Source organism: Ranitomeya variabilis, chromosome 2, assembly GCF_051348905.1.
Source record: "Ranitomeya variabilis isolate aRanVar5 chromosome 2, aRanVar5.hap1, whole genome shotgun sequence".
NCBI classification, from domain to species: Eukaryota; Metazoa; Chordata; class Amphibia; order Anura; family Dendrobatidae; genus Ranitomeya; species Ranitomeya variabilis.
Window position 1 is genome coordinate 858,149,737 of NC_135233.1, and position 23,480 is coordinate 858,173,216.

Genomic DNA, 23,480 nt, shown 5'->3' on the forward strand with positions numbered 1-23,480 from the left:
TTCGTAGACACTGGCATCTCCTTCATGAGGCGTATCCCAAGGTTCCAGAATTCCGTACACCATTCCTTCCATGCTTCAAGAGAGCACCTAACATTAGGGACAAACTTGTCAAAGCAGACATGCCTCCCTCGAAAATTACCCCACAACAACGGTTTTTACAAAACCCTAAATTTGGCACATTCCCCTGCCTTCACTGCAACCAGTGCAGCAATGTCATTAGGGGTGATTCTTTTCACCATCCGCACTCTGGCAAACGCTTCAACATCAGGGGCTACTTTACTTGTGACACATCATTTGTCGTTTATCTCCTCAAATGTCCCTGTGGCTTGTTATATATCGGGGAAACAACACAGCCAATACGGGACCGTATCAGCAAACACAAGTCCACAGTACGGTGCAAGAATCTCCTTCTCCCTGTACCTGATCACTACAATACACATAACCATAATGTCTCACAAATAAAATTTCAGGTCATTGAGCATGTACCAGAATCCAGGAGAGGCGGCAACCGTATCCAAAGACTCAAACAACGGGAGTCGTACTGGATACACACGTTGGGGACCCTGTATCCCAAGGGCCTCAACAGAGAATATGATCTGCTTTCCGTTCTATGAAACCAAGTTTGTTCAGATACTTCGTCCTAGTTACTTGTTTCAACATATACCTGGTATAAGCATAACCTTATCTATATGCCAGTGATTCCTCTTGAAAAATGTTATTGTATTCTATGTATGATACTCTGTATTGATCCAATATTATGTACTAACTCTGTCTCTCCTTTTGCAGAGCCACCGCTATTGATCCACACTGAATAGGAGCTATTTCTATCATTCACGGCCCCTTTCTGCACCAGCGGGACCTTTTTGTCCTCCAGCAGCCACCGTACGCCGTGGAATGCACCATTTAGTCACTGGAACGCACACAGTGCGCACGCCCAGCTTCCCCTTCTCCCATTCACTTTAGTTTAGGCGCAAACCACGCCCACTGCCTTACAATAGACTCTGCATGCCTGCAGTCTGGGCTGACAAGCGGTGGATACCGCGTCGCCTGGACCTGCTCACACACCGCTCTCTCCTTCTAAGGTTTGTAACCCCTTCACTTCCTAATAATCTTGCTACCAACTGCATCAGTTTAAATATGCTCTTCTCACTCAGGTTACTCAAACTTCACACTATTGAGCCGGATGCAGCAAGTTCGCTTGTAGTGACATTACAGGGTATGCATTCTCTTCACTATACGAACGGACACCCCTGTACCACACTGCCTCATAATCTCTGGCACTTCTCTTCCTCCCTTTAGATTTATACCAGTGGCAATACTTTTTGCCCCATTCTCTTCTAGCCTTCTAGGCTACACGGTACGTCATATCACCCACAATTAATCACTATAGCGCAGTTTATAACATACTCAGCACTGCCAATAATGTCTGCCTATATTTAGATGACTTTACACTGTGCAATAATTTGATGTCTCTCACTATATTTACATAATGTTCCTTTCATGACCCTTGTTACTTTGTTCTTTGTATATACTTTAGTTTTGTTCTTTTTTGAGTGATGTAAACTCATGATTTTTGTCTTAATTTTGTACATAGTTGACTGAAGAAGGCCAGATAGGCCGAAACGTTTCTTTATTAAATCCTATGAAATTCACCCTAAGTTGAGTGCCGGGTTTATTTTTACTGTTAATGGTGTGGGACCCTACCCGAGCACCCTCACTAGATAGTGCATACGGTTCTTTATTTAACACGTTTACCCGTACGTATAGCACATCTCACGGTCATGACTTCCATAGTCTTCTCATATAACGAAGAAGAGACCTCTCATATTATTTCACAATCCACCATCTCTAGTGATTTTCTCAAAATTCCCCCAAGGGAGACGAGGAATAGAGACTTAGAAAGAGAAAAGCGCCACTTAATCAATATAGAATTGCATTGCGCAACACTAACAGAATATTCACGGGTCCAACGGATACCACGCGGATTGCGAGTCCCTCTACGCCCCACCCTCTTTAGCGACTCTTCCGAGTATTGTGATAAATTTGAAAAAATCCTCAATAAGTGCTCTTTCGATTTGATTACCCTAACCATAGCACATCTCCACAAAGAAATTGAAGCCAGCACAACCCGAATCCACAGCATCGAGACACAACTTGCCGCGGCTAGCACCGCTGAAGAACTGAGTGCCCTGAAAACCCAAATACAGACAGTCCTGGACTTACATCGCAAAGATACGGAACAGAAGAAAAGGAATAAGTTCGCACGCGACACAGAGGACTACGACTTGGACCGGGTCTACAAATGGCGCAACAAACCGTCTTCCAGGTGGGCCTCAAACAGAAATATCTCCAGATCTTCAGCAGATTTCTCCACTTCGGGGTCAGATCTAGAGAGGAGAGAACCAGCACCTATGAGCCATTTTTTATCGAGAGGCCGCAGACAACCCCGGCGAAGAGGACGAGGCGAGGCCAGGGACACAGGCAGAGACAACACCCAACAACGCGTGACTCGTTCACAGGTAATTGGCCACTAGTTGTCAATATTTCTTCCAGGACTTTAGGGATAGCCGAACATAACGTCCTACAAAAAGGCCTATCATACTGTCCATCTTACAGATGCAGGACTTTCGAACTTGAAATGGACTTATTAAAATTTTTCCGTCGACTTAGATTAAAAGCTTACTTTTCTGAACTACCCCCTCAAACCACACCACCCGCACCCATAGGGTCGGACTCCAAATTATTAACTGCAGCTAGCTTGGGCCTCAGAACCCAAAGTTCGTTCAGACCTCCAAGGGGTTCCCATACACTGGAATCTTTTATTGATTTAGTCCACAAATCCTTTCAGGAGCTATGCTCCAACATCAATGGTGGCCGATTACACTTTGCCCCCAACCTCACAGCCCTTGACCAACAGGCACTAAGATCCCTACAAGAGGACCCCAACCTTGTCATAAAACCTGCGGACAAGGGGGGTGCCATAGTTGTCATGAATAAAATAGACTACCTAAATGAGATTTTAAGACAACTAGGGGATGCCACTATATACAAGGTGTTATCTAGGGACCCCACCAGTGAGACTAGAACTCTCATAGCAGAAACTCTACACAAGTATTCCGACTTGGGAGTCTTAGATCCCAAGACTTGCGTATTCCTCACCCAGCAACATCCAATGACCCCGGTTTTTTATACTCTCCCCAAAATTCATAAAAATTTACAAAGTCCACCGGGGAGACCCATAGTTGCCTCCACGGAATCTGTCCTATCACCCCTGGCGATTTACCTTGAGAAAATAATCACACCACTAACAAAAAAGGCACCCTCTTTCATCCTAGACACTGGTGATTTTTTATCACATATCAAACAAATAGGCAGTATACCCAATGAAGCCTTTCTAGTGTCTTTCGATGTTAAAGACCTATACACTTCAATCCCACACAACGAAGGTATAGGCTCTATACATCGTCTCCTCAGCTCCACCCAAATGGCAATTGAACAGATCAATCTTTGTGTTGATCTTCTACACATTGTTCTTACACGGAACTACTTCATGTTTCAAGATAAACACTATCTACAGATACGGGGGACCGCGATGGGGTCGAACGTCGCGCCCCCGTATGCAAACTGTTACATGGCGGATTTTGAGGCAACACTCATATATACCCATCCACTTTTCTGTAATCACATACGGTCATGGAAACGCTTTATTGACGACATATTCTGCATCTGGGTAGGCCCACTTGAATCTCTACTGACTTTTCATCAATTTCTCAACACATCCTGGCCTGGTCTATCTTTCACCATGGCCTATGATCTGGTCAAATTGAGTTTCCTGGACACTTTCATTATTAAAGGCGACGATGGCTTGCTCTCCACAGACCTCTTCACCAAAGAGACGGACAGAAACAGCCTTCTCCACTTCGACAGCTTCCACCCCAAATCCATGAAACATTCTATACCTAAATCGCAGGTCCAAAGGATCAACCGCATCGTATCTAACGACACCACACGCTCCACCAGGATCGAAGAACTCCACGCTAAATTTAGACAACGCGGCTACCCAAACTCTGTCCTTCCCAACACAGTTCCATCCCATTGCTCCAACAAAGATAGAGGATCCAACAGGATCCCATTCGTCCACACATACCATCCTTATGCCTATATACTCCATAAAACTATTCGTAGACACTGGCATCTCCTTCATGAGGCGTATCCCAAGGTTCCAGAATTCCGTACACCATTCCTTCCATGCTTCAAGAGAGCACCTAACATTAGGGACAAACTTGTCAAAGCAGACATGCCTCCCTCGAAAATTACCCCACAACAACGGTTTTTACAAAACCCTAAATTTGGCACATTCCCCTGCCTTCACTGCAACCAGTGCAGCAATGTCATTAGGGGTGATTCATTTCACCATCCGCACTCTGGCAAACGCTTCAACATCAGGGGCTACTTTACTTGTGACACATCATTTGTCGTTTATCTCCTCAAATGTCCCTGTGGCTTGTTATATATCGGGGAAACAACACAGCCAATACGGGACCGTATCAGCAAACACAAGTCCACAGTACGGTGCAAGAATCTCATTCTCCCTGTACCTGATCACTACAATACACATAACCATAATGTCTCACAAATAAAATTTCAGGTCATTGAGCATGTACCAGAATCCAGGAGAGGCGGCAACCGTATCCAAAGACTCAAACAACGGGAGTCGTACTGGATACACACGTTGGGGACCCTGTATCCCAAGGGCCTCAACAGAGAATATGATCTGCTTTCCGTTCTATGAAACCAAGTTTGTTCAGATACTTCGTCCTAGTTACTTGTTTCAACATATACCTGGTATAAGCATAACCTTATCTATATGCCAGTGATTCCTCTTGAAAAATGTTATTGTATTCTATGTATGATACTCTGTATTGATCCAATATTATGTACTAACTCTGTCTCTCCTTTTGCAGAGCCACCGCTATTGATCCACACTGAATAGGAGCTATTTCTATCATTCACGGCCCCTTTCTGCACCAGCGGGACCTTTTTGTCCTCCAGCAGCCACCGTACGCCGTGGAATGCACCATTTAGTCACTGGAACGCACACAGTGCGCACGCCCAGCTTCCCCTTCTCCCATTCACTTTAGTTTAGGCGCAAACCACGCCCACTGCCTTACAATAGACTCTGCATGCCTGCAGTCTGGGCTGACAAGCGGTGGATACCGCGTCGCCTGGACCTGCTCACACACCGCTCTCTCCTTCTAAGGTTTGTAACCCCTTCACTTCCTAATAATCTTGCTACCAACTGCATCAGTTTAAATATGCTCTTCTCACTCAGGTTACTCAAACTTCACACTATTGAGCCGGATGCAGCAAGTTCGCTTGTAGTGACATTACAGGGTATGCATTCTCTTCACTATACGAACGGACACCCCTGTACCACACTGCCTCATAATCTCTGGCACTTCTCTTCCTCCCTTTAGATTTATACCAGTGGCAATACTTTTTGCCCCATTCTCTTCTAGCCTTCTAGGCTACACGGTACGTCATATCACCCACAATTAATCACTATAGCGCAGTTTATAACATACTCAGCACTGCCAATAATGTCTGCCTATATTTAGATGACTTTACACTGTGCAATAATTTGATGTCTCTCACTATATTTACATAATGTTCCTTTCATGACCCTTGTTACTTTGTTCTTTGTATATACTTTAGTTTTGTTCTTTTTTGAGTGATGTAAACTCATGATTTCTGTCTTAATTTTGTACATAGTTGACTGAAGAAGGCCAGATAGGCCGAAACGTTTCTTTATTAAATCCTATGAAATTCACCCTAAGTTGAGTGCCGGGTTTATTTTTACTGTTTGATCTGTGTGTGGGCCCATGTGACCATTGAACCACCATAGGGTACATGCTTCGAGGTAGACAGGGTTTGGAGTCCATTGTGCATACCCTTCCTTCTTCATGTGTTGCTCCCTTCCGCATCCAGTTTTCCTTCTCCTCCTGCTCCTGCAACTTTTTGAACAGATCCCAGGACATCATTTTGTCAGGTTACTTGTCCTCAGTCATCATGTTGCAGCCGTCCGACTCTACGACCTCTCTCACCTCCCCATATTGTCTTCCTTTGGCTGCTTCTTTGGCTGCCATGTCCGCCATGCTATTGTCCCGTGCTTCTACTGTGTTCAGTTTTCCATGTGCTTTGACTTTTAATATTGCCACCATCTCCAGTAGTTGGAGTGCATCCAGTAAGTCTCTGATGGCTTCATTATGCCTCATGGTTGTCCCGCTTGCCGTGATGAAGTCCCTTGCAGACCAGATGGGTCCAAAGTCATGTGCTATGCCTTGTGAGTACCTGGAATTGGTATAAATGTTTGCAGCTTTGCCTTCTGCAATCTGGCAGGCTTTTGTCAGCGCTATTAGTTCTGCTTCCTGGGCTGACAGGCTAGGCAGCAGACTTCTGGACCATATGATTTCTTGATTGCTGGTCACTAGTGTTGAGCGATACCTTCCGATACTCAAAGGTATCGGTATCGGATGGTATCGGCCGATATCCAAAAAATATCGGATATCGCTGATACCGATACCCAATACCAATGCAAGTCAATGGGACACAAGTATCAGAAGGTATCCTGGATGGTTCCCAGGGTCTGAAGGAGAGGAAACTCTCCTTCAGGCCCTGGGATCCATATTCATGTAAAAAATAATGAATTAAAATAAAAAATATGGATATACTCACCCGTCCGGCGGCCCCTGGACCTTACCGGTGTAACCAGCAGCCTCCGTTCCTAAGAATGAGGAGTTTAGGACCTTCGATGACGTCGCGGCTTGTGATTGGTTGCGTGACCGCTCATGTGACCGCTCATGCGACCAATCACAAGCCGCAACGTCATCGCAGGTCCTAAACTCCTCATTCTTAGGAACGGAGGCTGCCGGTTACATCGGTAAGGTCCAGGGGCCACCGGACGGGTGAGTATATCCATATTTTTTATTTTAATTCTTTATTTTTTACATGAATATGGATCCCAGGGCCTGAAGGAGAGTCTCCTCTCTTCCAGACCCTGGGAACCATACACTGGGAACTTCCGATTCCGATTTCCGATATCACAAAAATATCGGAACTCGGTATCGGAATTCCGATACAGCAAATATCGGCCGATACCCGATACTTGCGGTATCGGAATGCTCAACACTACTGGTCACTGCACATCCAGTATGGAATCTTCCTTCATCATCTGCAAATCTGGAGCCATCTATGGAGAGAATCAACTCCATATCCGCATTCCCCCTTGGGAGTGGGAGTAGAGTGGCCGGTTTAGGACCATGAATCTGGAGATGGTGACATTGTCAGGCAAGAACAGAGAGCACTGGAGGCGAAGATGCCTGGTGGTGGTGAGATGTTCTGGTTAAGCAACTAAAGTGTTATTGTCACCTTTTCTGCAATTAGGACAAAGTTGAGACGTCTACTCATCACTTAGCACATATGATGTTGTTCCTCTTTTTGCCTGGAAAGCCCCAAAGAGTTTGTCTGGCTTATATCAGTTTATGTCAGCCATTTTAAGCAATGGATTATAGTGTATATATTAGCAGTGAGTATATATGCGTATATATGCAAGTGAGATCTATATGAAATATATATATATATATATATATATATATATTTCCACCACAAAGGCTGAGTAAGGGGAAGAGAAACAAGATGCCTTTCCTGTGACCCTTACATCACATTTGTCTTGCCAAAAAAAAGTACTGATTGTTCCCCCTGCTAGACCCACGCTACAAGGAGATCCTTGCATCTGTTCTTCTTGAGAAGGCAAAAAAGGTGGTATACCAAAAGACCATTATGGAAAATATTAAAAAAAAATTCCCATCAGACAACTCTTGCAGCAGGGAGCAAGCTTTCTTGCACAACCAAGCAGGAGGGGTGAGGGAGACACACTCCAGTTACAGCAGAGGTAGGGGTAGACTGTCAAAGCCCTGGGACAAATTCATGACGCGTCCAGGCCCTGATGACCTGTTTTTTCACAAGGAGGGAAAAGTTTTTAAAGATGGTGAAGCAATGCCTGTCCAACAAAATCAATGTACTCCCTAATTCCTCTGCGACCGTCAGCTATTGGGTCTCAGAGCTGGACACCTGGCATGAGCTGCTCCTCCATGCCTTGTAGGTGTTGTGCTGGCTTGCCACTCAAATCTTGTCTGAATGGATTTTTAGTACCACCGGGAGGTCATAACTTTTGCCTGTCAACAGAAAATGCTGTCAGGCTCACTTTGCTAAAAATGAACAAAGCTTGGATTAGCCCCGACTTTTCCCTGCCAGCAGCACATAAAGATGACAGCAGCACATAAAGTGTTTTTAATCTTCAATATGAAATATCTTCAATATCTTCAATTAAATATCTTCAATATTAAATATATTTAATATCTTCAATATTAAAGTTGTTGCCTTCAAGGGTCTATGGATGACTGGATGACCTTCCTTATAATTTTTCCTGGCTCTGCACTGTGTGCAAAGCTTTTATGAGTTCAGAAGTTCCACAACTACATTTTCTTAATTGTTTTTATTAGGCACTTCAGTTAAAGAGTGTATGGATGAGCCTGCTTGTAAATTTTGGCAGCCTTGCACTGTGCACAGAGCCTTTATGAGTGTAGAGGTACCACAACAATACTTCCTTAATATTTGAATTAGGTGCTACAGTTGGTGCCTTGAAATGTGTCTGGATGACCCTGCTTGTATTTTTGACATGCTTTGCAGTGTGTGCAGAGCTTTTATGAGTGTAGGAGTACCACACATACACTTTGTTCACAATATTAGAATGAGACACTACAGTTGGTGCCTTCAAGAGTGTACAAATGACCCTGCTTGTAATGTTTGCACTTAGTGCATTTCCTGTAGGAGTACCACTACATCATGACACTTTGAACAGAATGTGTATGAGGCCATCTTTTATAATAATAGTAATAATTTTATTTATATAGCATATTCTGCAGCAATTTTCATTTTAGAGGAGACTTGTACAGACAATAAAAGATATTACCGAAATACAATAGTCACATAAATCAAGAGATACCAAGAGGAGTGAGGGCCCTACTCGAAAGCTTACAATCTATGAAGAAATAGGGGAGACACGAAAGGTGGATGGTAACAATTGCTTGTACTATATGGTCCAGTCAACTATATAATAAATAAGGTGTTCACGTAATGCTGCATGAGCCGATCAGCAACCATTATGTGTATGGACACAAGGGCTATAATATGCATGTAGGGTGTGTGAACAGATAATTAGAGATGAGCGAACCTTTCAAGGTCCTGCTCTGTTCGATTTTCAGAATATTTAGACGTTTGCCGAACAGTTACACGAATGTGCGCAAACCCCATTATATTCAATGAGAGGCCAAAGGAACTGTATACACAACACGTTAAAGGGTGACAAAAAGCTTCCCAAACAGTTAAAATTAGTTTATGTTTCCAGAGTAAGGAAACTCTGCGTGTTTGACGCTGCATACAGCCGCAGCGTCGAACACGCAGCGTCCAGATATTACAGCATAGTGCAGGGGATTTCATGAAATCCCGTCTCCACTATGCATTAAAAGATACAGGGGCAGACCCACGTAAACGGACATGCGGCACATCTTTCCAGAATGCAGCATGTCTGTTTACATGTTTGCGGTGACGCTCCATTGCCGCACCGTAAATTTACCATACACTATCATTAGATACGGTAAAACCGCATCTAATGATTAATCACATGCGTAGTAACTGCGTAGACGCAGCTAATCTGCTAATCAGCTAATGTCTACTAATTTAAATAAGGTCTTACTTGTCATACCGCCAGAAGTCCTCGTCCACTGCAGTTCTCGCGATAACTTAGCTCACCACGAGAACTGCCGTGCACGTGACTGGGGATTATCTTCGGTCACCCTAGGCTATTTCTCATGGTCAGCTGACCGCGAGAGCTAGAGTGTAGGTCATCGCCGGAGAGTTATCTCTGGTGGTCATCTACAAGCTCTGCATTGTCTGGATGTTAGGCATCCAGATGTAGCAGAGCTGGATTCATCGTGGGATACTCATTATTAAGGACTGTGTCAGACAAGCGAGTATACTGTTGGATTTTTATTTTTTTTTTCAGAAGAACGATGGTGTTGCTTGGATTACCAGTGTAATAAAGATGGCAAAACTGTGTGGTGTTTTATTTCATTAAAATACTTTATTCTGCATGTGTGTGTTTTATAAACCCTTTACCAACTATAGGATTAGTAATGGATAGGTGTCTTACAAATGCGCCTTTTCTGGGGCGGCTGAGTGCTGGTATTTGTAGACGGGGGGGGACAATATCCATGGCCCCTCTCTAGGCTATGAATATCAGCCGGCAGCTGTCTGCATAACCTTTCTGGCTATAAATTATAGAGGGACCCCACGTCATTTTTATGGGGGTTCCACTATTTTAATAGCCAGTAAAGGCTACGCAGACAGCTGCAGGCTGATATTCATAACCTGGGAAGATCCATGAGTATTATCCGCTTCCCAGGCCAGGCCATAAACACTGGCCCCCAGTCACCAGCTTTCCAACTCTGGATTTGAAAATTGTGCGGGAGCCCACGCAATTTTTTTTCCATTTTTTTAAAATTAAACAGATACTGCGTTTAAGGCCGGGGTCACACTTGTGAGAAACTCGCATGAGTCTCGCACCTCAATACCCGGCATTGCCACTGGCACTCGGGACCAGAGTGTGCAGCTGCATGTATTTCTGCATGTATTACAGCAGGCGCTGTTGAGCGCTTTAAATATGCTAAATAATGTGATATATATATCGCCTTTGAAAATTCCACAACCAATATGTGCAGTCCGGAAAATGCCACACATAATATATGATTGGCCAGTAACCCATTACGCAGTGATGACGCGCTTGGGCATGCGTAATGCATCTGGTAGAACGATGTACAGCGTGAATGGCATCCTCCATGAACAAACATGTGATCCCCGGGGGTAAGAGGACATATATTATTAAATTGAGCGATGAGTAAGACAGTAACTGTGTGATTTGAAATGTGACAATGCTTGTATTGTTTATCTATGTGAGCACCGAACACTTTAGCACTTTTGCACCTTATGTAAACCAGAGGAAATAATAATATGAAGTACACTTTATGACTGTATAACGATCTATCTATCCCATATCTATCTATCCATCTATCTATCCCATATCTATCTATCTAGTCCATGCCCTCATCATCTCCGGCCTCGACTACTGTAACCTCCTGCTCTGTGACCTCCCGTCTAACACTCTTGCACCCCTCCAATCTATTCTAAACTCTGCTGCCTCCACAGTTCCAAAAATAATTGTCAGACACAACTAAAGTGGCATCAATTTCCACAGAGTAGAAACAGTATAATAGGCCTCTGACACACCTTCCACCACAGGCAGCCCACCAGATGGGGACCCAACTTGGAGTCTCCACATTTCAAAAAATAATTGTCACACACCACTAAAGTGGCATCAATAACCACAGAGTAGAAATATTATAATAGGCCTCTGACACACCTTCTGCCACAGGCAACCCACCAGATAGAGACCCAACTTGGAGTCTCAACAATTCAAAAAAAGTTTGTATGCATCAGCAGCAGTAGCAAAAGCAGGTACAGAAGACACCACAAACATGGCACAGACTGCAAAAACGTGAGATCAATGCATGACACTAAAAACAACATCACCTAGTCTGCTCAGTCTGCGACAGGGGTGCAAAAGTAATTGGAGATCCATGACTTGCTTATTTTGATGAAAGTTAGGCAGTCTACACTTTCAGAGGACAGTCAGATGCGCTTATCTGTCAGGACACCACCAGTAGACACGTTCTGAGAGAACTCTGGCTGCTGGGCATTACAAAACCTCCAAGGCATGAGAGGCGAGCTCAAGCCACTCTTCCATTTTTGAAGACCAAAATGCAATGGGGTCCTAAACCCCCTGATGGCATTCATATTGAGCTCCATATACTCCTGCATTATCCTCTCCAGTCGTTCACAACGTGTCAGACGTTCACAACATGTCAGATTTGCACTCTGTTCTGCTGGTGCACAAGCGGGTCTAAAAAATGTGTGAAACAACTCAAAGATATTGCTTATGCTATTTACATTGCTGCTGCTACTGCTGCTGCTTATGCTTTTGCGATGACGCCTTGACATTCCTGGGGATGGGCATCTAGAACTGGGATGCACACTGTGTGCCTCTCTGCTGTCATGGGGAAAACCACTGTTAAGATTGTCTACAAGAGTGTTTCAATACTCAAGCATGGGCACATCCCATCTGATTAAAATTACTCTTGTACCATGGAACTAACAGAGTGGCAACCCAATAGTCTGCACTATTTCTAACCCTAACAATATGGGCATCGTGTTGAAGACGTGCAGCAAAAAGGCACTCATGTGTCCACAGTGTTGGACCATCACAAATCAAACAGTTAACTGGTAGGCTGAAAGACCTCTGCAGGGATGCAAGTCGATGACCTGTGTGGTCTGATCGGCAGAATTGAGAACACAGTGACCATGCTTTCTGCAGCAGTGCATACAGGCTGGGATATTGGAAGAGAAATTGCTGTACCACCAGGCTGAGGACGTGAGCCATGCAAGGCACATGTGTAAGGTTGCCCCGACATAGGGTCACCACCAGGTTTGCACCATTATCGCACACTGCCTTTTCTCCAGGTACCTCTCACAGGTAGACTTAGAAGGATGGGGAATTGAAGCAATTTGATCTAGCCAGTCTACCGATTTTCCCGCCCTCACCCAGTTTTAATGAAAGAGAGAAATAAGTACTTTGAATCATACCAGATATTACCCTGATGAAGGCTGACTAGCCAAAATGTAATCTTTGTTTTTTCACAATTTTTTGATAACATCATGTCTGAAGAATTTAATGATCAAAAATCTTTTTTACCAAAAACTTTTTTTGATCCATATCATCTTGAGTGTCAACGGGACAAGGGATTCCCAGCCAGTCTCCCATGCCACTTCTTGTCATGCCTCAAGCTGCGAAGCAGCTGAGATCTGATGGGGGAAGGCACATTCAGCTTAGAATAGCCATTGACATATCAACGGGACCAGGGATTCCCATCAAGTCTCTCATGTCGGGAGTGGTAGTGCCTGAGCTTGGTGTTCTCTTTATTGATCACATGTTGGAACTTTTGCAAGGAATTGTCCACGTTCACCACACTGGCAGCAAATCACCACAGGATTTTTGTTCCCTCCAGAGTTGACCCTGTTTGCACAACCTCATAACATGAGCAGTAACTCGTTTTACCTCTTTTACATGCTTGTACACTGACCTACTATGCTTAGATAGTGCTCCCGCGTTTTCCCTTATTTTTCTAGGTTACTACCTATTGCTACTTGAATCTTGCAACTCATATCTGTAAGAGCAATGTGGCTTTAAGTCGCTATGTGTACTTTGCAACCCTGCCTGTGGAGGTACTGTGGGCCTTTGTCTGGGTGTGAAATTTGTTATTAGCTTCTGAGGAGTAAATGTGGATACATGCTCTGTGTGTGAAATATGTTATGAGCTTCTGTGAGAGTACAGTATCCGCTGGACTAGCACACAAGGGTGGACATAACACTGGAAGAGAGTGAGTGGCAATGGGGAGAAGCCGGGAGGTGAGGGGATAAAGGGGGGTTAGGGCGGTGATGGGCTGGGATGGGGGGCATGGCTATAGGGCAGGGAGGAAATGACATAGGGCAAGAGGAAGTGGAGTCTCAAGGAAGGGGTTAAAAGGATTTGACGGGTCTGAGGGGTTCTCTTTGACCACAGAGAGCTGGACAACAAGACCCCTCAGAAGCGGCTTCACTTACTGGCTATGGAGGACCTCATAGAGAGACTGCAAGCTGCAGCCAGCATCCACCCTCCTACCCTGTGCCGTCCATAGTGCCAAATCTGACAAACCAGAACTAATAAACCTGGAAATTCAAGGCAAAGATACTGTTGATAAGAGAAGGTACGTGGAAATACACATAAGAGTCTAGACCTGACCCATTACTAGAAGACTTGGTATAGGAGGATCCAAAAGTATATGATATCAGATTGTACATGTACTGTATGTAAATGGAAAACTGCAAAATCAATGTGGAAACAGCTGTAGAAAGGTCTAAAGGATTTCCATGTCGCTGCACCACTACTACTGCACTACCACTTAGCAGTTTACCAGAAAGCTATGATATACTTGTAACTGCAGTAGAAGCACACCTCTAATATGATTAGGGATGAGAGAGTATAATCGTGGGTATTCGGTACTCGGCGAGAAACGAAGTACTCGCGGTACTCAGGAAAAGAGCGAGTATTTCAATACCCGCCGAGTACTATTTGGATCTCCCGCCCAGCATAGTCTAGGTGTATATATTATATATATATATATCTTTGACACACATATACCCATATACCGTATATATCTTTATATTTCGTAGCGAGCTAGATAGCAGAAAAGCCGGTAATTCAATGGTTGTGTTCTGTAAAATTATTGCAGAACCCGACAGGATATGAGACATGGTTTAAAAAAAAGGTAAACCATTGCATATCCATTAGATTTATATATATATCCCTCACTAATAATGTTCGTAGTGTGTGTGTGTATAAAATTTGGGAGTTGTAGGGGTTAAATTAAAGGATTAATTCAGGGAAAAACTGTCTTGGGCTCCCGCACAATTTTCTCCACCAGAGAGGGAATGCCAGTGACTGAGGACAGATATTAATAGAGAGGGACCATGGTTATTGCCCCCCCCTTGGCTAAAAACATCTGCCCACAGCCACCCCAGAAAAGGGACATCTGTAAGATGCTCCTATTCCGGCACTTAGCCTCTCCCTTCCCACTGCCCTGTGGCATTGGCATATGGGGTAATAAGGGGTTAATGTCACCTTGATATTGTAAGGTGACATTAAGTCTGGTTAATAATGGAGAGGTGTCAATAAGACACCTATCCATTATTAATCCAACAGCAGGTACGGGTTAAAAATACACACACACGCATTAAGAATAAAGTATTTTAATGAAAGATTCAAACACACAGGTTTTAACATCTTTATTGCATGCTCAATCCAAGCAAAGCGCTCATTCTTCTGTAAAATAAAATCCAAAATAAAAAAGCAACAATATCCCATACCTGTCCATCGCACAGTCAAGTCCCACACTGTAATCCATATCTGGCGGAATTTATATTTACAACCGGAAGCACTGCTAATGCAGCCATTCCCGGTTGTAAATGACTGGGGAATGAATGAAATGCATGAAACGGAGCTTCGGTGACTAGCCGTGCCGTCACCAAAGCTCCGCCCCCTGGCAGCATGAACTCATATGAACTCGGTAGCGTGGTAAAATATTCATTTGTAAATAAAAATGGTACAGCTAAAAGCATCATCTTGTCACACAAAAAAGTGCCATAAAGCTCCGTCAGTGGAAAAATAAAAAAGTTATAGCTCTCAGAATAAAGCGATGCAAAAAATGTATCTTTTCTATAAAATATGTAATATAATACCCGCTGTTGTGAACTATACTTCTTGGCTCCCTCTTGTGGTCACTAGTGATTTGGCACTTGGATTGTCTTTTACCAGGTTTGTACTCACCTGCTTCGTTAGGCCTGGGGTGTTGCTATTTAAACTTCCTGGATTCTCAGTCCAGTGCCTGGCATCGTTGTAATCAGTTCATTTCTGTTTGCTCCTGTCTTCAGGTCCTGGTTCTTTGCAAGATAAGCTAAGTCCTGCTTTCTTACTTTTGTTTATTTGCATTGTTCTTATTTTTGTCCAGCTTGTACAAAATGTGATTCTTGATTTCGCTGGAAGCTCTAGGGGGCTGATATTCCCCCCCCTCACCGTTAGTCGGTTTGGGGGTTCTTGGATATTCAGCGTGGATATTTTGCAGGGTTTTTTGCTGACCATATAAGTCATCTTACTATCTTCTGCTATTTAGTCAGTGGGCCTCTCTTTGCTAAAATCTAGTTCATTCTTACGTTTGTCTTTTCTTCTTGCCTCACCGTTATTATTTGTTGGGGGCTTGTATTTCTTTGGGGTCTTTTCTCTGGAGGCAAGAGAGGTCTTATTTTCCCTGATAGGGTTAGTTAGTTCTCCGGCTGGCGCGAGACGTCTAGGATCAACGTAGGCACGTTCCCCGGCTACTGTTAGTGTTTGTGCTAGGATCAGCTATATGGTCAGCCTAGTTACCACTTCCCTATGAGCTGGTATTTATGTTTGCAGACTTTGCTTAATCTCTGTGATCCCTTGCCATTGCGATCACAACAGTATGCTAGGCCTAAATAGTTAATGCATTGCAGAAGTGGGATTAAAAGAAAAGGAGTTCTGAGGTTTTGTTTTTTTTTTCTCCTCTTTCTTCCTTCCCCTTTTTCTCAGAGTGGCTGTGAGCTTGCTGCAGACATGAATGTTCAGACCTTGATTACTAGTGTGGATCAGCTTGCTGCACGAGTGGAGAGCATTCAGGATTTTGTTGTTAGCAGTCCTATGTCTGAGCCTAAGATACCTATTCCTGAGCTGTTCTCTGGAGATCGATTTAAATTTGGGAATTTTAGGAATAATTGTAAATTGTTTCTATCTTTGAAACCTCGTTCGTCTGGAGATTCAGCTCAGCAAGTTAAAATTGTTATCTCCTTTTTGCGTGGCGACCCTCAGGATTGGGCTTTCTCGTTGGCGCCAGGAGATCCGGCATTGGCGGATGTTGATGCGTTTTTTCTGGCGCTCGGATTGCTTTATGAGGAGCCTAATCTTGAAATTCAGGCAGAAAAAGCTCTACTGGCTATCTCTCAGGGCCAGGATGAAGCTGAGGTGTACTGCCAAAAATTTCGGAAATGGTCCGTGCTTACTCAATGGAATGATTGTGCTCTGGCCGCAAATTTCAGAAATGGCCTTTTTGAAGCCATTAAGAATGTGATGGTGGGTTTTCCAATTCCTACAAGTCTGAATGATTCTATGGCGCTGGCTATTCAGATTGATCGGCGTTTGCGGGAGCGCAAATCCGCTAATCCTCTCGCGGTGTTGTCTGAACGGACACCTGTCTCAATGCAATGCGACAGAATCCTGACTCGAACCAAATGACAAAATCATAGACGTCAGAATGGGTTGTGTTTTTACTGTGGTGATTCTACACATGTTATATCAGCATGCTCTAAACGCCTAACCAAGGTTATCAGTCCTGTCACCATTGGTAATTTGCAGCCTAAATGTATTTTGTCTGTGACTTTGATTTGTTCATTGTCTTCCTACCCTGTTATGGCATTTGTGGATTCAGGTGCTGCCCTGAGTCTTATGGACTTGTCGTTTGCCAAGCGCTGCGGTTTTGTCCTGGAGCCTTTAAAAATTCCTATTCCTCTCAGAGGAATTGATGCTACGCCACTGGCGGAAAATAAACCGCAGTTTTGGACACAAGTGACCATGTGCATGACTCCTGAACATCGGGAGGTGATTCGTTTTCTTGTTCTGCATAAAATGAATGATTTGGTCGTGTTAGGTCTGCCATGGTTACAGACCCATAATCCTGTTTTGGATTGGAAGGCTATGTCTGTGTCGAGTTGGGGTTGTCAGGGAATTCATTACGATTCTCCGCCGGTGTCTATTGCTACTTCTACTCCTTCAGAGGTTCCTGAGTATTTGTGTGACTATCAGGATGTATTCAGTGAGTCCAGGTCCAGTGATCTTCCTCCTCATAGGTACTGTGACTGCGCTATAGATTTGATTCCTGGCAGTAAATTTCCTAAGGGACGATTATTTAATTTGTCTGTACCCGAGCATGCCGCGATGCGTTCTTATGTCAAGGAGTCTTTGGAGAAGGGGCATATTCGCCCATCCTCTTCCCCTCTTGGTGCGGGATTCTTTTTTGTGGCCAAGAAAGACGGGTCTTTGAGACCTTGTATAGACTATCGGCTTCTGAATAAAATCACTGTTAAGTTTCAGTATCCTTTGCCACTATTGTCAGACTTGTTTGCTCGGATTAAGGGTGCCAAGTGGTTCACCAAGATAGATCTTCGTGGTGCGTACAACCTTGTGCGCATTAGGCAGGGAGATGAATGGAAAACTGCATTCAATACGCCCGAAGGTCATTTTGAATACTTGGTGATGCCCTTTGGGCTCTCTAATGCTCCTTCAGTGTTTCAGTCCTTTATGCATGATATCTTCCGGAAGTATCTGGATAAATTTATGATTGTTTATCTGGATGATATTCTGGTTTTCTCGGATGATTGGGATTCTCATGTAAAGCAGGTCAGGATGGTGTTTCAGGTTTTGTGTGATAATGCTTTGTTTGTGAAGGGCTCAAAGTGTCTCTTTGGAGTGCAGAAGGTTTCCTTTTTGGGTTTTATTTTCTCCCCTTCTGCTGTGGAGATGGACCCAGTCAAGGTCCGAGCTATTCATGATTGGACTCAGCCCACGTCTGTTAAGAGTCTTCAGAAGTTCTTGGGGTTTGCTAATTTCTACCGTCGCTTTATCGCTAATTTTTCTAGCGTTGTTAAACCTTTGACGGATATGACCAAGAAAGGTTCTGATGTGGCTAATTGGGCCCCTGCAGCCGTGGAGGCCTTCCATGAGCTGAAGCGCCGGTTTACTTCGGCGCCTGTTTTGTGCCAGCCTGATGTCTGACTTCCCTTTCAGGTTGAAGTGGATGCTTCTGAGATCGGTGCTGGGGCTGTTTTGTCACAGAGAGGCTCTGGTTGCTCTGTGATGAGACCATGTGCCTTTTTCTCTAGGAAGTTTTCGCCTGCTGAGAGGAACTATGATGTTGGTAATCGGGAGTTGTTGGCCATGAAGTGGGCATTTGAGGAGTGGCGTCATTGGCTCGAGGGTGCTAAGCATCGTGTGGTGGTCTTGACTGATCACAAAAATCTGATGTATCTCGAGTCTGCTAAGTGCCTGAATCCTAGACAGGCTCGTTGGTCATTGTTTTTCTCTCGTTTTGACTTTGTGGTCTCGTACCTGCCTGGTTCGAAGAATGTTAAGGCTGATGCTCTTTCTAGGAGCTTTGTGCATGACTCTCCTGGAGTCTCGGAGCCAGCTGGTATTCTTAAAGAGGGAGTAATCGTGTCGGCCATATCTCCTGATTTGCGACGTGTGTTGCAGAGATTTCAGGCTGGTAGACCTGACTCTTGTCCACCTGACAGACTGTTTGTTCCTGATAAATGGACCAGCAAAGTCATTTCCGAGGTTCATTCCTCGGTGTTGCCAGGGCATCCGGGAATTTTTGGTACCCGAGATTTGGTGGCTAGGTCCTTTTGGTGGCCTTCCTTGTCACGGGATGTGCGGTCATTTGTGCAGTCCTGTGGGACTTGTGCTCGGGCTAAGCCTTGTTGTTCTCGTGCTAGCGGGTTGCTTCTGCCCTTGCCCATCCCGAAGAGGCCTTGGACACACATTTCCATGGATTTCATTTCTGATCTTCCGGTGTCTCAAGGAATGTCTGTCATCTGGGTGGTGTGTGATCGTTTTTCCAAGATGGTCCATTTGGTACCCTTGCCTAAGTTGCCTTCCTCTTCTGATCTGGTTCCTTTGTTTTTTCAGAATGTGGTTCGTTTACACGGCATTCCGGAGAATATCGTGTCCGACAGAGGATCCCAGTTTGTGTCCAGATTCTGGCGATCTTTTTGTGCTAAAATGGGCATTGATTTGTCGTTTTCATCTGCCTTCCATCCTCAGACTAATGGTCAAACGGAGCGAACTAATCAGACACTGGAGGCTTATTTGAGATGTTTTGTTTCTGCGGACCAGGATGATTGGGTGACCTTCTTGCCATTGGCGGAGTTTGCCCTTAATAATCGGGCTAGTTCCGCTACTTTGGTTTCGCCATTCTTCTGCAACTCTGGTTTTCATCCTCGTTTCTCCTCAGGTCATGTTGAGTCTTCTGACTGTCCTGGGGTGGATTCCGTGGTGGATAGGTTGCAGCGGATTTGGAATCATGTGGTGGACAACTTGAAGTTGTCACAGGAGAAGGCTCAGCGTTTTGCCAACCGCCGCCGCAGTGTGGGCCCCCGACTTCGTGTTGGGGATTTGGTTTGGTTGTCTTCTCGGTATGTCCCTCTGAAGGTTTCCTCTCCTAAGTTTAAGCCTCGCTTTATTGGTCCTTATAAAATTTTGGAAGTTCTTAACCCGGTTTCTTTTCGTTTGGATCTTCCGGTGTCGTTTGTCATTCACAACGTGTTCCATAGGTCTTTGTTGCGGCGGTACGTTGTGCCTGTGGTTCCTGCTGTTGAGCCTCTTGCTCCGGTGTTGGTTGAGGGCGAGTTGGAGTACGTGGTAGAGAAGATCTTGGATTCTCGTCTCTCTAGACGGAGGCTTCAGTATTTGGTCAAATGGAAGGGCTATGGTCAGGAGGATAATTCCTGGGTGGCCACCTCTGATGTTCATGCGGCCGATTTGGTTCGTGCCTTCCACGTTGCTCATCCTGGTCGCCCTGGTGGTCTTGGTGAGGGTTCGGTGACCCCTCCTTAAAGGGGGGTACTGTTGTGAACTATACTTCTTGGCTCCCTCTTGTGGTCACTAGTGATTTGGCACTTGGATTGTCTTTTACCAGGTTTGTACTCACCTTCTTCGTTAGGCCTGGGGTGTTGCTATTTAAACTTCCTGGATTCTCAGTCCAGTGCCTGGCATCGTTGTAATCAGTTCATTTCTGTTTGCTCCTGTCTTCAGGTCCTGGTTCTTTGCAAGATAAGCTAAGTCCTGCTTTCTTACTTTTGTTTATTTGCATTGTTCTTATTTTTGTCCAGCTTGTACAAAATGTGATTCTTGATTTCGCTGGAAGCTCTAGGGGGCTGATATTCTCCCCCCTCACCGTTAGTCGGTTTTGGGGTTCTTGGATATTCAGCGTGGATATTTTGCAGGGTTTTTTGCTGACCATATAAGTCATCTTACTATCTTCTGCTATTTAGTCAGTGGGCCTCTCTTTGCTAAAATCTAGTTCATTCTTACGTTTGTCTTTTCTTCTTGCCTCACCGTTATTATTTGTTGGGGGCTTGTATTTCTTTGGGGTCTTTTCTCTGGAGGCAAGAGAGGTCTTATTTTCCCTGATAGGGTTAGTTAGTTCTCCGGCTGGCGCGAGACGTCTAGGATCAACGTAGGCACGTTCCCCGGCTACTGTTAGTGTTTGTGCTAGGATCAGCTATATGGTCAGCCTAGTTACCACTTCCCTATGAGCTGGTATTTATGTTTGCAGACTTTGCTTAATCTCTGTGATCCCTTGCCATTGCGATCATAACAACCCGCGCTTAGATATATGCACTTGAAGATACCAATACATGCAACACTTATTCCAAAAAATTACCTTTTTTGAGGGTGTGCAGTGGACTGTCTGATGCCGTATGTTGAGAGGGGCAATCTCAGGGGAATGTGTGTGGGTTCAACTAAGGTAGAAAAACAAGGTATTTAGTATACACGCTTAATTGGTAGAAATTGCGGCAATTAGGGGTACTGGAGTGAGTATATCTTAATAAGAATAATGATGTTTCTGCAACTTGCAGATTCACAGTGGAGTGAAGTCTTAGTGGAGGGTTTACCTCCTAGATTGGTACTATAAAAGCGGCAGGACTTATAGTCAATAAAAGAAAAGGTACCTGTGAATTACAGTACTCGTTGTTCCGAGAGAGAGTGTCCTTTTACTATAAAGTAATAGAGTGGTACTTAACCCCTTAGTCCTGGGTGATCGACTTGTAGGAGCGTTTCTGAGCGCGCTGCCCCGGCCGGTGACAGGCGCTCGTGGTGCTTTGCTGTACTAAGTATATTAAGATATACTCACTCCAGTACCCCTAATTGCCGCAATTTCTGCCAATTAAGCGTGTATACTAAATACCTTGTTTTTCTACCTTAGTTGAACCCACACACATTCCCCTGAGATTGCCCCTCTCAACATACGGCATCAGACAGTCCACTGCACACCCTCAAAAAAGGTAATTTTTTGGAATAAGTGTTGCATGTATTGGTATCTTACAAGTGCATATATCTAAGCGCGGGTATTATATTACATATTTTCTTGTAGCCTCACTCTCCCGATGTGGTTTGGGATCATACTTGCAGCTGACTTTATGCACATGCATTAGCGCCGCTACAATACAAATAATTTCTTCCGTTTTCTATAAAATAGTTTTTATTGTGTAAAAGCCCCCAAACATAAAAACTATATAAATGTGATATGGATGATTTAATAGTACTGACCTGAAAAATTAAGCTGCTTTATCAATTTTACGACATGCGGAATGGTATATAAAAACGCCAAAAAACAATTCCTGAATTGCTGGTTTTATTCATCCTACCTCCCATAAATTGGAGTAGAATGCGATCAAAAAATGTAATGAACCCAAAAATAGTATCAATAAGAATGTCAACTCATCCTACAAGAAAGAATATGGAAGATTTCCCATAATGACGCAAATGGAAGCACTGTAGATGCCATAAGACCTATGATCTGAATGTGTCTATCTTTTTAGGCGAGCATAAAAGCACACTCAATCACAGTTTTGTGCACTTCTGAAAACAAGGACACAACTGAACAGAGGCCAGATCGAGTCCAGAGTAACTCTACTGCCTTATTATAGTGAACAGATACCTCGGGGTTTTCATCTGAATCATGTCACTCGGAGATTTAGATGCGAACCCCAAAGTAAGTGCTTAGCGTAGAAAACAGGATACATGTGATCCCGAACATTATGTAAAATGTTCCAAATTAAAGCTTCCCCTCAGTCCACGAATAAAAGAAAATCCCCACTCAGGTCTGTCAACTGTTAATGGAATCATAGGGGGCTTCCATGTTGCTGGCAGCACAAAGGCTCTGGAAAAGCAAAATGGTTCCTCTCCTGTCAAAAGAAATTCAGGAAATTATCCGCTTCCAAATCCCAATGCCTCCCTTCCTTCTGAGCTACAGTATGTCTACACCACATTTAGCACCCACGTTTGGCATTTCTGTAGTGATGAGAGGCCTGCCTAATTTACAGGTACATGTCTCCAGAAGCATGAGTTGGTCATAATGTACTGGTCACTACTAGGGATGAGCGAAACTGATCGGACAAATTCAAAAATCGCTGACTTTCGTCAAAGTCGGGTTTCATTAAACCCAACCCGATCCTAGTATGGGATCGGCCATGAGGTCGCCGATCTGCGCGCAAAAGTCACGTTTCATATGACGCTTTCAGCACCATTTTTCAGCCAATGAAGGAGGACGCAGAGTGTGGGCAGCGTGATGACATAGGTCTCGGTCCCCACCATCTTAGAGAAGGGCATGACAGTGATTGGCTTGCTTTCTGCGGCGTCACAGGGGCTATAAAGGGGCGTGCACGCCGACTGCCATTTTACTTCTGCTGATCTTAGCATAGGGAGAGGTTGCTGCAGCTTAATCAGAAGAAGGGATATAGTTAGGGAGGGAAGATTAACCCCCAAACTGCTTGTGCTGTTGCGATTTCCACTGTCCAACACCACCTTTTTTTTGCAGGGACAGTGGAGGCTATATTTTTGTGCATCAGCTCTGTAGCTTATT

General features: G+C 44.2%; 1 long non-coding RNA gene across 1 annotated transcript; it reads left to right on the forward strand.

The window, feature by feature from the left end:
- The first annotated feature begins 280 nt into the window (after window positions 1-280).
- Window positions 281-5,437, forward strand: LOC143809979 (uncharacterized). Its single transcript, XR_013222569.1, has 3 exons — window positions 281-1,082; window positions 2,095-2,519; window positions 4,965-5,437. It is a non-coding gene; the product is annotated as an uncharacterized LOC143809979 (long non-coding RNA).
- The last annotated feature ends 18,043 nt before the right edge of the window (window positions 5,438-23,480 follow it).